Source organism: Choloepus didactylus, chromosome 2, assembly GCF_015220235.1.
Source record: "Choloepus didactylus isolate mChoDid1 chromosome 2, mChoDid1.pri, whole genome shotgun sequence".
Classification (NCBI taxonomy): domain Eukaryota; kingdom Metazoa; phylum Chordata; class Mammalia; order Pilosa; family Megalonychidae; genus Choloepus; species Choloepus didactylus.
Window position 1 is genome coordinate 241844358 of NC_051308.1, and position 15458 is coordinate 241859815.

Here is a 15458-nt window from a genome sequence, read left to right on the forward strand (position 1 = left end):
CCGAGGGTCCCAGTGGGTGTCCCTGTAGCTTAAGCCTTGTTGGCTCCACAGGCCACTGGTAAGGGGAAAGGCTGTGTAAGGTGAAAACTGAACAGTTAAGTACATTAAGTGATAAGCTGAGTTGGTACAGGACTGCAAAAATAAAAGGCAGACAATTTAACTCACAACTTTCAGAGGAGCAAAAAAGACTTTATAGGCAGACACATCAGCAAAAATTAACTACATTCTTAGAATGGACTTTTAACATATCTTTTTATATTTAAAACCCCAAATCTGTGGCAGACCACTGGAACAAAGTATTATTATAAGGGGGAAGAAAGTAAATGAAAGAACCAAATTATCAATTTTATAATAGCTATAGGAAAAGAACAAGTATAATGTTTATAAGCAACAATTTTATAAAACAGAATTAGATAATCTCTGACAATTTGTTTTTTAAGCGGAAGACCTCTTATAACTGAAGTAACTACTGTCTAATCTGATATACTAGAATTTCTGCATTTTTTATTACATCGCTTCGAATTATTTCATTGAAAATTGACTTCACCCACACTCTTAAACAAAAAAGACCTAAACCTTGATTCTGCATCTGAAGGGAAGATAGCACTCCATTCATTAAATTCAATACAATCAAAATGAGAATCATATTTCTGATTAATTTTTCTCATCTTGATTCAGGAGCTGTAAAAAAAAAAAGCTATTAAAATTAATGCATCCAACTACCATAATTCTGTCTTTTTTATTACTGATAATATTCTTTCTAAAATATTAGTCTGATGGTTTATTAATTTTCTTGGGGTATGGTAGGAACATATTGGAAGCAAAGTAGTTATTTTAGGTTATTTGTTTTCCTTAATCCATTGCTTTGTTTGAAATGTTGTGGGGTTTTTTTTGGTTGTTGTTTGCTTGTTTGTTTTTAGTTTTTTGATAAACAAAGTTAAAAAATTGAAAAAAAATCAGTAGAAAAATGGGAGTAAAAACTAAATGACAAATAGGGTGGGATGGGGGAATGGTTTGGGTATTCTCTTTTCACTTTTATTTTTTATTCTTATTCTGATTCTTTCTGATGTAAGGAAAATGTTCAGAAATAGATTGTGGTGATGAACGCATAACTATATGATCATACTGTGAACAGTTGATTGTATACCATGGATGACTGTATGGTTTGTGAATATATTTCAATAAAACTGAATTAAAAAAAAAAAAAAAAAAAGTGATGCTCTAGACCATACTCTTAACCATCAGTGAAAGAAGATGGACTTCAAAACCAGACAAGTCTGGATTCACATCACAGGTTTGCCTCTTACTAATGATAATGCCAGGCAGATTATATAATCTTTTGTAAACCTGAGGACTAAATGATACAATTTATGTATAAAACACTTGGAACAGAAATTTGTATACAGGTGCTCAATAGTCTCTCCTCTTCTACCTTGGGCTGAAGACTTCAATATTTAAATCCCTACAGGACTTCTCCCTGGATAAAACAATGGCATCTCAACTTCAACATGTCAAAAATGGAATCATCTTCATTTCAAAATCTGTATTCTCCTTTTCTACTTCTCTATCTCTGGTATGACATTGATCACATGGTATTCTCACTATCAGGAACTTAGGACCCCCTCTAACACCTCCCTTTCTCTGGCTAACTCCTATTCTTCCTTTACTTTCAGGAAAGCCACCACTGAGGTCCCACAGACTAGGTGAAGTCTCCTAGTTATATCCATAAGCACACTATCCTCTGCTCCGGCTTCGTGGTTTTCATCGCAATTTCAGATAGTGTTTTACTTAATGTCTTTCTTTTCTGCTAGAATAGAGCTTCCTGAAGGCAGGGTCTCTATATGTTTTGCTTATTCTGTATCCCCAACATTTATTAGCATAGTGTTTGGCACATAGTAGGCACTCAAACTATCTGCTGTATAATGCATTTTTTAAATATGTCTTTCTCTACTGCATACTGAGTTCCCTGAGGATTCTTGTCTTTTTTATCACCCTATTTCATCAATTCTAAAATGCTTATGTCTCAAAATTTAACCTCTCTGAAACCTGGAAAAGTGTCTTACAACTCAGGTAGGTAGGATTTAGACACAGCGGAATTTAAATCTTCTGATGACACTTCCTAATAAGATAAAAAAGCAACCATCATCAAAATACTTAGGGTCAATAAAATTTTGGTGTAACACCATCATTCATTGGTTTATTCAACAATTTGCCATTATCTTTAACACCTTCTTCCTCATCCCTGATATCCAATCAATTGTCCATCTGTCTCCTTATTTCTTGCATCCATTCCCACCTGTGCTGGTTTGAACCTGTTTTGTACCCCAGAAAAGGCCATGTTGTTTTAATCTATTTCTGTGGGTGCAGGCCTGCTGTGGGTGGGACCTTTTGATTAGGTTGTTTCAATTGAGATGTAACCCACCCAATTCAAGGTGGGTCTTAATCCTTTACTGGAATGCTTTATGAAGATAAAAGACTGAAAAAACCTGAGAGAGTGCAGAGAGAAGCACCCCGAGAAGCTTAGAGGAAAGCCATGGAGGAGCTGAGAGAGCCACTGAAGCCAGGAGCTGAAAGCAATGAAACCCAGGAGAGAAGGACCTGCAGATGCCATCCATGTGCCTTGCTATGTGACAGGAACCCCAGATGCCAGTGGCCTTTCTTCAGAGAAGGTATCGTCCTGTTGATGCCATAATTTGGACAATTTCATGGCCTTAGAACTTTAAATCTGTAAACTAATAAATCCCTGTTGTAAAAGACAACCCATTTCTCATATATTGCACTCTGACAGCTTTATCAAGCCAAAACACTATCTTTCCATTCTCAATACCACTGCCTTGAAGTTTTACCTTGTCCTCATCTAGCTCATCTTCCTGTGAAATGATTTAATAAAATTCTGATTATGTCAAAAAAAATAAAAAAATAAAAATAAAATAAAATAAAATATTAGTCTGCTCTGCTGTATTAATATATCTTTTTGAAAGTTCTCTTTGAAGATCAGGATCACTTTAACATTGGGAAGAAAACGAGCAACTACATTATTTTGGCACTGAAAATAATCTCTTTCATTTTAGTGGCTTAAAACTTTGAAAATTATTCCATCAGAAAGCCACTTATTATTTTTCACTGCTTCCAATGCCATTAATAATGGTGAAAGGTAATAAAGCTACTTGACATTCAACACAAAAAATGCACACGAAAACAAAGAAGGTGTCAAAAACTGGCAAATGTCACAAAGTAAACATCTTCCTATTCTTTGTTAAGCAAAATTTCTAATAACCCTCATTCCATATGAACTTACCCTAGTTAGCAAGTTATTGCTCCATTTCTTCTTCACTAAATAATCATTTTTTTTCTAAAGTTAACACTAGAGAAATACTACTGGCAGCTCTCATCCTTTACCTACATCTAAGTGAATGAATTACACGGCCTTCCAAAATCAAATTCTCTTCACCATCATTAATCTAATACTAAATGTGATGCTCAGCCAAAAGCAACCAAGATTTAACACATCTTTCCATAATCTTATCAGAGGAACAAAAAGTAAGACAATGGTAAGGAAAACAGGGTAGCAAGCTCACTATTGCCGGTTTATGTATTCTTGTTTTTCTCAACTCTCCCTATAGCTAGCTGATCAAATTTTGCAGACAGGTTAAGAGATCTGATAGAATATACTTCTCTAGGCTAGGCCTGCCTATAATTGTGCCTAAGAGCCTCCTTCCAAATGCCTCTTTGTTGCTCAGATGTGGCCCTCTCTCTCTAGCTAAGCCAACTTGAAAGGTGAAATCACTGCCCTCCCCCCTACGTGGGATCAGACACCCAAGGGAGTGAATCTCCCTGGCAACATGGAATATGACTCCCGGGGAGGAATCTAGACCCGGCATCATGGGATGGAGAACATCTTCTTGACCAAGAGGGGGAAGTGAAAGGAAATGAAATAAGCTTCAGTGGCAGAGAGATTCCAAAAGGAGCCGAGAGGTCACTCTGGTGGGCACTCTTATGCACAATATAGACAACCCTTTTTAGGTTCCAATGAATTGGGGTAGTTGACAGCAGATACCTGAAACTATCAAAACTACAACCCAGAACCCATGAATGTTGAAGACGATTGTATAAAAATGTAGCTTATGAGGGGTGACAACAGGATTGGGAAAGCCATATGGACCACACTCCCCTTTGTCTAGTTTATGGATGGATGAGTAGAAAAATGGGGGAAGGAAAAAAACAAACAAACAAACAAACAAAGGCACCCAGTGATTTTACTTTAATTGATCTCTTTCACTTTAATTATTATTCTTGTTATTTTTGTGCGTGTGGTAATGAAGGTGTCAGGGATTGATTTTGCTGATGAGTCCACAACTATGTAATGGTACTGTGAACAATCGAATGTACGATTTGTTTTGCATGACTGCATGGTATGTGAATATATCTCAACAAAATGAATTTTAAAAAAAGAATATACTTCTCTAGTATTTTTTTATTTATTTGGACTTCAGCTTTTTTTTTCATTATGAAGTATTAGTTCAACCAACATACCAAATATTCTAACTCTATCCACCAAAGACACTCATCTTCCCCATCAAAATATGCTGACTATTCAATAATCCCATAAGAACACAAAATGGGGATCATTCTCTCACCTCAACATCTGAGTTACTGTCTATGAAGACAGAAGAGACTGTCAAAGAAAGGAAGTAGAACTATTAAGTCACAGAAAGGTTTTTTGCCCTCAGAAAAAATGAAAAAATACTATTTTTGCTGTCAAATTATTACCTCTTTCTGACACATTTAAATACAGAATCCTGTTATGTGAGAAAATTAATAAAGCAGACTCTCCACATCAGAATTCCTCAGATGTAACATGGAAAGAAGCATCATCCCTGCAAAAAGCCACAGATAAAGAATATACTCAACAATTAGAATGAAAAGACAAGAGACCACAACTGAAACAAGCCAGGGCACATTATGTCTTTGTACTGTTTTCTAAAAGGAAAACGAAAGACTTTTGCAGTTACTTTACAAGAGAGTTAAAAATTTTTAAAGCAATTTTTTCCTCAGATAAGGAAAGCAAAACTAGAGTGGAAACTCCAAAATCTTTACCCTTCCATTTGGAGAACTGGGTTCCAATGCTATCTCAATAACTTACTAAGTTACCCTGCTACTTCGATTGCTGCTTGTATGCAATTGTACGCCCACCAGGCTCAATGCAAGACAGTCACAAAGAACTCAGAACATCACAAAATTTAAATGTGAGGCAAAATCCTCCTGCTAACACCATGATTCTTATATACATATTTCTTGATGATTAGTATACTATGTAACTTTTATTTTATCAAGGCCTATTGCCATATAGTAAAAGGAGGAGTTATCTGAGACATGACTTAAAATAAATTATCCACAAGTAAAGCAGACCTAAAAACCTGTAACAGCTAGACAATCGTTTATAAATCATCTATAATCATTTATATAAATCACCATGGACCAGAAAAGGCAGTCTTGGATAAGATGAAGAACAAAATCCAAGTTGAATGAAAAGAAAAGATCCTGTATCAGTAGAAAACTTTGTTATGATGTGATGGAGAGTACATGACAGAGGTATGAGAGAGACAACTCTCAGAATGTGGAAGTAAGTCGGGCACCACAATGTAGATGCCTACAGGTCATGGGGGAGGGGAACAGGAACCTCAGGAACATCAAGTTTTGCAGGGCTTTGGGAACCAGGTGCCTGAATGCTGCCATGGTTTTCTGTATTTTTGTTCTCCATTAATATTAATTCTTTGTGAAAATCCAGCTTGTCTCAGCTGTGCTGAATGAAAACAAAGAAAAAGATTTGTATAAATTTAGCCTAAGATTTAAAAGGAGAGCAGTGTACTCTTTAGGATCAAAAGCAGAACACCTAGCAAGACTCTAGCACTTTTGTTAGCTACCATTTACTGAGAACTTACTATGTTCTAAGCACCAGGCTACATTATTTTCATACACTATCCCACTGACTCATAGTGCAACCCTCTAAAGTATTATCAAAGAAACCTGTGGAGACTTGTAATTCCCACAGAACCAACTCTTTAAAATTTTTTATTTGGTTTCTAGAATAGCCAGGGAAGGTACTTATTTTACTTGAACACTGAGAAAAAAAGTATTCGTCAGCTAGCTCAAGGGGCATCAATTCTACCAAGCTCTGAGGCCAGGAACCATTACCACATGGGGCCAGTTTTGCTACTTCTGGATAAAGCCTCTAGAGGGCTTTCTTCTGACAATGCACTAAACGAGTCAAGATGACTATGTGTTTAAAACACCCTCCCCATTTACCCAAACATTAAGATGTCTCTGCAATAGGTAACTCCTTTTTATCCCCTTAAGGCAAGGCCCTAGTGGCAAGGCTTAAGAGAAACTAACCACATAAATGAAGACAACGAGTTTAAAATGCCTGAACAACATGGGATCACAGAAAATTAATTACATGCCCTCCACAGTAAAGTTAACCCTTGGGCAAGGAAGAAAAAGGAAAACATTATCACAGCTCTACAATCAGCAAAAATCTAGGCATGGAAGAGTCAAAGAAGTTAGGACCTAGTGACCTGAGAAAAGAAAACACTCAAATTTGTGAAATTTCTATCTGCAAAATGCAGCAGATTTGGAAGACAAAAATGAAAATAGAGGACTGCTTCCGGATATCCTGATAGAGAATGATAATATTTACCTCGGTAAAGTCACAATCATAGAAATAAATCCAGATTCTATTTTAATCGTTTTGAACAACCCTAAAAGCAAACAGTGCAACCCACTTTACAGTTGAAAACCGGAAGGGAAAAAAATTTATTCCGATGACTAAATTTTCCATGCAGTATTAAATGAACGTCTGGCCTATAATTCAAGAACTAAAGGCAGAACCAGGGCACCAGGTGACTGAATATTCTCATGCAAAAAGATATTTGAAGGTCAAACAGACCTCTGTCACCATCTGTAGGAGCACCAGTCCTAGGAGGCTGTTGTTACTCAGATCCCCCACATGCCTCTTGTCAACTCTGTCTTCAGTTTCCCTTATCTCTGCAGCCTCAAGGTCAAAGAGCACCCTCAAGGCAGGCTGCATCTGCACTTTCTGCCTCCATACTCAACTGGCAGAAGCAAAAGCACCCAGTGCCCTTAACAGCAGAGCAATCACTTTCTGCATGATCCTACCCTAGCGCCATCTGTAAAAACATGAGGCGAAGCAAGGCAGGCACAAAAGTTAAGAAATACTGCCTCAAACACAATTAAAATTCCAAGACAAAACTGAAAAGGAAGGAAGGAAGGAAGAGGGGGAGGGAGGGAGGAAGAAAAACAACTGCTATACTTACCCAATTATTCCTCAGTCATTCAGCCAGACACAATCCCTGCTGAGAAAGCTTACTACCTGGTTAGGGAAGGAAGTATAGATAAACAATTCCGGTTTAAATGTTAGTTACGGGGTGGTAGGGAGTGGATTAGGGAAGACTTCCTGAAGGAAACTGCATATAAGCTGAGGCCCAAAGAATCAAATAAGGTGGCACTGCAAGGCAAAGAGGAAGAGAAGAATGTTCCAGGATAAAGGAAGGCTTTACCCAGGGAACTAATATAATAAGATTTGCATTTTTTAAAGATCCAAAGGTGCCAGCCAAAGAAGATAGCAAAGCACCATTAAGCACAAGAAAAGATGCTCAACAAATCAAAACCACAATGAGATGGCTATCACTTCACACCCACCAGGACAGCTATCATCAGAAAGACAGCAACAAGTGTTGGTAAGTGTGCCAATTTGGATGTATTACACCCCCCCAAAACACCATGTTATTTAATGCAATCTTGTGGGGACAGACAAATTAGTGTCGATTAGGTTAGAATCCTTTGATTATTTCCATGGAGATGTGACTCAATCAACCATGAGTAAAACATTTGACTAGATAATTTCCGTGGAGGCGTAACCCCGCCCATTCAGGGTGGGACTTAATTAAATCACTGGAGTCCTATAAAAGAGTTCACAGACAGAAGGATCAGAGAGCAGCTGAGAGTGACAAGTTGGAGAGCAGCCGTGAGCAACATTTTGGAGCTGCAACTTAGAGTGACATTTTGAAAATGGCCGTTGAAAGGTGAAGCGGACATTTCAGAAAATGCCATTTTGAAAGGCAACCTGGGAGCAAGCAGACGCCAGCCACATGCCTTCCCAGTTAACGGAGGTTTTCTGGATGCCAATGGCCTTTCTCCGGTGAGGGTACCCTACTGTAGATGCCTTACCTTGGACACTTTATGGCCTTAAGACTGTAACTTTGTAACAAAATAAAAACCCCTTTATAAAAGCCAATCCATTTCTGGTGTTTTGCAAAATGGCAGCATTAGCAAACCAGAACAGTAAGAATGTGGAGAAACTGGAACCTCTATACATTGCTGGTAGGATTGTTAAGATGTGTAGCCACTTTAGAAAACAGTTTGGCAGTTCCTCAAAAAACTAACCTAGAGTCACCATATGACCCAGCAATTCCACCCCTGGGTATACATACCCAAAAGAATTGAAAATACATATCCACACAAAAACAAATGAATGGATGAATAAAATGTGGTATATCCATACAATGGAGTATTACTCAACAATAAAAATGAGTGAACTGATACATGCTACAACATGGATGCACCTTGAAAACATTATGCTAAGTCAGGGAAGCCAGTTACAAAATACTATAGATTACTATATGATTCCACTGATAGGAAATGTCCAGAATGGCAAATCCTTAGAGACAGAAAGTAGTTCAGTGATTGCTTAAGGCTGGGGAGTGGGGAATGGGGAAAATGGGAAGTGACTGCTAATAAATACAGGTTTCTTCGAGGTGATGACAATGTTCTAAAATTGATTGTGGGGATGGCTGCATAACTCTGTGATCATACTAAAAACAATCAAATTGTACACTTCAAAGGGGTAAACTGTTTAATGTGTGAATTGTATCTGAATAAAGCGGTTATAAAATAAAACAAAAAAGATCAAAAGGAGTGCAAAGGCAAAGAACAAATTGGAAGGGCAAAGGATCTGAACAGCCAATGAGTTTGGAAACTGTGAAGTAATTCAGGCAAAAGACAAGGGTCTGAACTAGGTAGGGTAGTAGAATTAGGAAGAGATGGAGGAAAAAGAAACAATACTTGATTACAGATAGTGGGGAGAAGCCAAGGGGTCAGCACTATCCAGGGTTTCCAGCCTGAACAACTGAGCAGCATTTACTGAAACAAAAAAGCACAGAAAGACATGTTTGGATGATAGGAAATTCACTGCATTTTTAAGTTTAGTTATTTTAACAAAAGTTGTATAAGTACTTGGAGAAGGTTTTAAAAAGCTGTGAGCTTTCCCAGATATTTGTTTATTCAATTTTTAAATGCAATTTCCTATTATTTATGTTTTTAAATGAACTGGATATTTAAAGATAATTAAATCCTTCAACTTGAATTAATTAACATAAACCAAAAGTTATCCTGAAGTACATTTTTATACAAAACATACTGGATTAATGGACTAATAAAATTTATAAATTGAATTTAAGGTTTAACAAAAACTAGGTTTTAAATCTTCTAAATTTAATAAATTGGCCATTAATTTTAAACACCAGTAACTTTAAGTAGTTGGGTATCACATGTAGCATTAGTGTGGAAAGTGGTAAGTTCCAACCTGATGGCTTCTATTTGCTCTATGAAATAGGAAGTGAGGTCTTCTGTTCAAGAGGTGGAAGGGAAGGATGAGTGGTGACATAAAGGAGAAAAAGGAACCCTAGGTTTAAGGAAAAGGTTGAAATAAAAGTGATGGAGAAAGAGTGAGGCAGGGGAGAGATACAAGGACCACCCAACACTGTGACTGGCCTACTTCGAGCATGGAGACTGTGACTTCACAGAGGCAACCAATGGCTGGATGACACCTTTTTCTTTACAACTATTTAGCATAAAGACTAATTTCTAATTAATATCACATATATTTGGTTACTCTGAGGTGTAAAAAAAAATGTTTGTAGAATTTTGATTTTCAGCCAGAATTTCAAGATAGAAATAACTAAAAGGAAAATCAGTTTATATAATGTACTTGAAGAGGAGTACTTCTGCATTCTATTTATGACCATGGCAAATAAATTATTTCCAGAAAAGATACGTGTGGCACTATATCTCTTTCAAAAGATAAAATATCATTTATTCATGACACTGTTTCTATGTCCTTTGTCCTCTAAATCCTAAGGATTCTAGACTAGTGCTGTCCAATAGTACTTTTGCAGACAACTGTAATGTTCTATATCTGCACTATCCAATATGGTAGCCACTAGCCATCTATGGCTATTGAACACTTGAAATATAGCTAATGTGACTAAAGAACTGAATTATTATATTTCAATTAACTTTAATTTAAATAGTGGCTACCATATTGGACAGTGTAGTGGACTTTCCTGTTAAAGAAAATGAAGAAACGTATGCACCAGGTAAGTGCCCAAGAGTCCTGTTTACAGCACACAAAAAAGAAAATATGTGAATTTATTCATTCACTCATTTATGAGTGCATGTAACAACACTGATCTTTGGCCATGAAGAGCTTTTGGTTTACACTCATATAACACAAGAGTTCTAAAAACCTCAAAAATGTGGGTGTGAACTAGGGGGGCAAAGGAAACCCATTACAAGCCCAAGTTCCAAGAGAATCCAGGAAACTTAAGAGGAGAAACCCACTGTCCTCAGAGAAAATGTCTTATCAGGCATCTTCTAAAGATCAGCAGTCAACAAACTAGGGCCCACAGACCAAATCCGGCCTGCAACCTGAATTTTTTTAATTCAGCTTTATTGAGATATATCCACATACCATACGGCCATCCACAGTGTACAATCAATTGTTCACAGTACCATCATATAGTTGTGCTTCATCACCACAATCAGTTTTTGAACATTTTCATTACTCCAAAAGAAATAAAAGTAAAAGTAAAAAAGAACACCTGAAACATCCCATTTCCCCACCCCACCATATTTTTCATTTAATTTTTTGTCCCCATTCTTCTACTCATCTGTCCATACATTAGATAAAGGGAGTGTAAGCCACAAGGTTTTCACAATCACAAAGTCACACAATGTAAGCTACATAGTTACGCAATCATCTTCAAGAATCAAAGCTACTTGGGCTGCAGTTCGATAGTTTCAGGTATTTCCTTCTAGTTATTCCAATATACCAAAAACTACAAAGGGATATCTATATAGTGCATAAGAATGCCCTCCAGAGTGACCTCTCGACTCCATCTGAAATCTCTCAGCCACTGAAACTGTACTTTCTCTCATTTCGCTCCCCCCTCCCTTTTGGTCAAGAAAGCTTTCTCAATCCCTCAGTGCTGGATCCAGGCTCATCCCTGGGAGTCCTGACCCACAGCAACCTGATTTTGTAAATAAAGTTTTACTGAAACACACCTATGCCCATTTGTTTACATATTGTCCATGGCTGCTCTGGGGCTAACAAGGGTAAGGTTAAGTAGCTGTGACAGGCACCATCCAGGCAACAAAGCCTATTTACTATCTGGCCTTTTACAGAAAAATTTTGCAGACCCCTAGGCTAAGGGTTACAAAAACTGTTTGTACAAGGTAAGGAACAAGAGGACTCCACAGACCAGAACCATCAACTGAAAAACAATTCCTGATACCTAAACTATCCAGGTCATAAGAAAAGGTTAAACATAAAAACTATTTTTAAAAATCTTAAACCTGAAGACATGTTCTGTTAATTTGTGGCAATGATGCAATAGTTCAAAAAACTTCTGCTGCATCTTTTTTTAGGAAAGAAGCAATTGCTGGGGAAAAAATAAAAACAAAGCAAGCACACAGAGAAGATTTATTTAAAATACTGCACTTCCAGTCCAATCCATAGTACTTTCCAAGAATCACTAACCCATGAAATGAATGCACAGGTACAAAGTAATAAGCAGGTAATAAATAAATAAATATTTTTTGCCTAATTCAAACGACAAGCTTAAGACATTGAATTCTTAAGTCATTTTAAAGAATATAAATTAATTATTTTTCAAGCACTAATATTTTCAAGATTTTCTACAACAGAGTTTGAAACAATCACCAAAAAATCGTTTTCCGTAGCACAGAGAGTAGGTACCACTGATCATAGTGCCTACATCTGCAAAAGAGAGAGAGAACACTCACACATGCAAGATTCATGGCCTAACACAGGAATAAGTACTTGGTTTAAAAATAGTAATAAAGTTGACTGGAAGGGGCATTCCCAATACATTATGGATAATTAAGGCTTTATCTTCTCAAGAACAAAAAACTACATTTACAACATTGTAGTAGCACTAAACATTTTGGTCAAACCTGGATCTAAAAGGAAATGTCACCTAGTAATCAATACCACAGGTTCTGGAACCAGCTGCTTCAGTTTACATGCAGCCCTAGCACTTACTAAACTGCTTCCTCAGTTTCCTCATCCAAGGAAATAACAGTCTCTACTTCACAAAGGATGTGGGTAGGATCACAGTGACACAGAACAGTACCAACACACTGTAAGCACTCAATAAATGCTGTATTTAAAAGATTTATGGTTGCTCTACTGGCCATAGGAATGTAAACTGGTACAACCTGTTAAATTAAAGGCTACCTGTTAAATTAAAGGCCCAAATTAAAGGCTAATTTAGCTATTTATATTAAAATTTAAAATGTGCCTAACTTTTAACTCAGTAATTCTATGTTCAGGAAATTAACAAAAATATTCACAGGCTTACGTAAAGATATTGACAAGGACATTAACTGCAGCACCATTTATAATAGCAAAAAAACAGACACAACCCAAATATCCATCATTAGGATACTGGCTAAATTACAACACTAATGTGCCTTACTATGGAATACCATGTGATCATTAAAAATGAGATAGATCGTGTAGTTACTGATATGAAAAAATGCCCAGAATATGTGGGTTAGTGAAAAAGTAAGTTGTATTACAGTATGGAGAGTAAAACCATATTTGTTAACTTAAAAAAAAAAAAAGACTGAAAAGGTAGATAGTATATATGCTTTTTATAGAAAACGTTAGAAAGCATGTATATCAAACTACTAACAGTTAACATTTTGGAGGTCAGAATTAGTAGAGAATTTTATTTGCTAAATTATATATTTTTGTTTAATGTAAATGTTTATAATTAGCATATATTACTTTCAAAATCAGAAAAAAGAAAGATAATAGGAAGCCCTGTAAAATGAGGTTTTCAAAGACTTTAATATTGTGAGAAATTATTTATGCTACAAATGTCGCTTAAGATATAAAACACTATATATATAATACAATCCCAACTTTGTAACACATATTACTGGAAAGAGACTGGAAGAAAAGACACCAAAATGCAAACAGCTATTATCTTGATAAATCCCATGAAGGTACAGGATTCAACCATTTTAATATTTGTTGAAATATATACCCAATAACAAATAAATATTTGATGAATGAAAAAATATTTGTTGAATGAAAACTCTTCCTAAATTTGAGTGAAACTTGCTACTACTACAAAAATTTTGCTCCTGATATATGTTACTCTGTTTTACCTTATCCTCTTGAAGCACCATTCCAAATGAAATTTTACCAAGAAACCTTGGGATTTCATCAAGGAAAGGAATAAGATCATGTATCTTGCTTTGATAAAACCTTTATTTTGACTTTGTACAACCCAGCAAGGAAAATCAATATTTCTAAGGAAAAGAAATGCACTTCTTAAAAAGAAAAAAAGAAAAAGAAAAAAGAAAAAGAAAAAAAACCACCTATTTCCACTGAAAAAGTAAACATTAGGTCTGTACCTTTAACACAATAGTGACTAAATTTAAAACTACAGAACTTTGTTGATCAAGTTAACCAAAAAAAAAGTTTTAAAAAATTTTAAACCCCAAAAATGTCACTATAACCTGACATCTCAACTTAAAGATCTACAAGTCAAATATCTGCCTAAACAGCAATTCCACAACATATCCCATTCTTTGAAATTTTATAGCAATAACAAGAAATTATATTAAACCATATCCAGATGGTATGTTTTTCATAAGTCTCAACCAAAGAAAAGCAATTGCTGAAAATAAGTTGCCATTTTCTGCAATTCACTATTAACTGGGGGCAAAAGAAAGAAAACTGTCAATATGGAAAAGTATAAGCATGGTATCATCTCCAGAATTTTAACGTATCAAACAATGTTCTTATTCACATTTTGAAAGAGGGACTGGATGTGACCAAATTTTGAGATTCCTGAATTTTTTCAATTCTATAACATTAATATTATTACCCTGGTTAAACTGTTCACCAATTCAATGTCTAAATCCTTGCCTGCAGCAAAAACTTCCTATGATCTTACAAATCTATCTACGTCAATAATTCTAAAAAAGAAAATCAAAACTATTAAAGTTATCATAAGAAAGACTAATAAAACAGATATCTTCACCTAAGTTACTAGCATTTTGCTCATGGTTTTGTTTTTATACTATTTCCTAGACCTGCATTGTTCAATATAGTAAACACCCATCACATGTGGCTATTGAGAACTCTAAACGTGCTAATTCAAATTAAAACATAAGGTTAAAACACAGAGAAGATTTCAAATACCAAGTATGAAAACAAGAATGTAAAAAGAGCTCACTAATTTTTACATAGTTACATGTGAAATGCTTTGGACATAATAGGTTAATAAAATATTATTAAAACTAATTTCATCTATTTCTTTTTAACTTTCTTTAATGTGGTTACTACAAAATTTAAAATTACATATGTGGCTTGTATTTCTATGGCACATGCTGTCCTAGATACATCAAAGTAGCAACACAGTAAGAGCTACAATTAAGCATCAAGACTTAGAAAAACATGCAAAGGTTGAGATGGCCAAAATGGTATTTAGTTGTTACCTAGACAATTTGGAAGGAAAAATGGTATTTAGGAAAAAATAGGACTCCAAAATTATTATCTTTCTACAGCAACAGAACACCCCCATAAACCTTCTTTGCTTCATTTCATTTTATTCATGTATTATCTAGCAAGTTATTTTCCTCAAGAAGCCAATTCTTTACTCAATTAATGGATTGAAAACAGATCTTATACAATTCATTTAAGAATATTTATTAACTGTGTACTGGGGGTGCAATGGTGAATGAGACTGTGGCTTGCTTTCTGGTGTGGGGGGAAGGGCATGTGCAAACAATGAACAAGTTAAATTAATGAAAAAATCATTTCAGAAAAAGGCTTTGAAGAAGTCACGTGAAAAAAAAGTCAGTAGTGAGTCTTTTAAGTCCAATTTATATGTAGAATAAGCTTTTAGGACCCTTGGATGCTGCAGATACAGATTTATTTTAGGGATGATAAACTAGATATTTCAATTCGTTCACAATACAAGCTCATTTTCTGTGTAAATATTTTCCATCAAGCTTTCTGCAAAAAACATGTACTATTTCCAAGGTATCACGCAAGATAA

At 35.7% G+C, this 15458-nt stretch overlaps 1 protein-coding gene across 1 annotated transcript in view; it reads right to left on the minus strand.

Moving 5' to 3' along the window:
* Positions 1–15458, minus strand: part of RERE (arginine-glutamic acid dipeptide repeats) — a 771648-nt gene that overhangs the window by 719288 nt on the left and 36902 nt on the right. The window lies entirely within an intron of this gene.